Source organism: Hippichthys cyanospilos, chromosome 1 (assembly GCF_059441005.1).
Source record: "Hippichthys cyanospilos isolate Australia breed blue-spotted pipefish chromosome 1, RoL_Hcya_1.0, whole genome shotgun sequence".
Taxonomy (NCBI): domain Eukaryota; kingdom Metazoa; phylum Chordata; class Actinopteri; order Syngnathiformes; family Syngnathidae; genus Hippichthys; species Hippichthys cyanospilos.
Window position 1 is genome coordinate 35,749,985 of NC_142369.1, and position 1,301 is coordinate 35,751,285.

Sequence of the window (1,301 nt, forward strand, 5' to 3'; positions counted from 1 at the left end):
ACCTGAGTGGATACCACTCCTCCCTTTAAACAGCGATTAAACCACCCATGAGAAGCCTTGAACTACGGGGTGGCTTGCTGCGATGTTCCTTCGTCTCCACTGTCGCACTGGGCTCTCATGAGATCGGCCAAAATGGCGCTTGCCTTGTGAGAAATTACCGTTTGTGTGAGTGTATCCCGATTGTCGACTGCTTACAGCCATACTTCTGAGCAAGGTTAACGCTGCTGTTATGACCCGTGGGTCATATGTAGTTTTTGTATGTGTTCTGCTGTGTTCTCTTTTGTTTGTGTGTGCGTGTGTGTGAGTGCCTTTTGGTTGGAGTGTGTCAATTGTGTGCAGGTGGTGTCATCCCATTGGCTGGCTCTCCTGGTTTGCCGCCCTATTTAAACAGTCCACGGACCAAGCTCTCTCTCTCTCCGGTCATCCCACCGCCAGAAAACGCCACCAGGAACTGTTAGAACTAGTGTTAGCTGTCTTTGTTAGCTGTGTTAGGTGTGTTTGTTAGACGTGTTTGTTAGACGAGTTTGTTAAACTCCTGTAGATCGAGCAGTAGTAGGAGGGAGACGCCGTTCTTGTTTAACCCTTTTTCTCCTGTTTTTGCGTTAAGTAGATAGTGAGCCAATTGTCATTTGTTTCCTTTTTGTTTGGCCAGTTAGTTAGGAATTCAGAAGATCTTTTGTTTATTATTTTGTTTGTTTGCTCTCCCTCTGAAGATAATAAAAGCTGCTGTTTTTTGTTCAACACGTTTAGTTTCACGGGCCTTTTCTGGTGGTGAGGGTGCGGACGAGGGGGCACACACACGTTATATCCCAGTTCCCCTAGGCTGGGTGTAACATATTGGGGGCTCGTCCATTTTTTCGGTTCATCTTTGGGTGAGTAGTCGTGTGTTCGTGTTGTCTCTACTTGTTTGTTGGCAGTTTTTTCTTTTGTGGTGGTGGCAAGAAGGCAAATTTCGCTGAGTGGCGACATCTTGTCAGGATAATGGAAAGTTTTGATCCGTGTTGTTGTGTAACCAAAAACTATATAAAGGTGTGTGGCGAAATAAACAACGGCTTGTTCCACCAAACTGCTCCGATTGCAAGTTTTCTTGGTTGTCCTCCAAAACTGCGTGCGCCCTTTGTTATTAAACTTTTTTTTCTGAACTGCTACAAGCTCATTCATCTGTTTGACTCTGTGGTCACGCCGTGACAAAATGTAATATATAGCCTTTCACCATTTGTCAAGTAGTCTAACTTCTTTGCTGTGCTTCTCCCACACTTGAAGGGGTAGTACCAAAGCTGAGCGTCTAACTGGGTTCCACT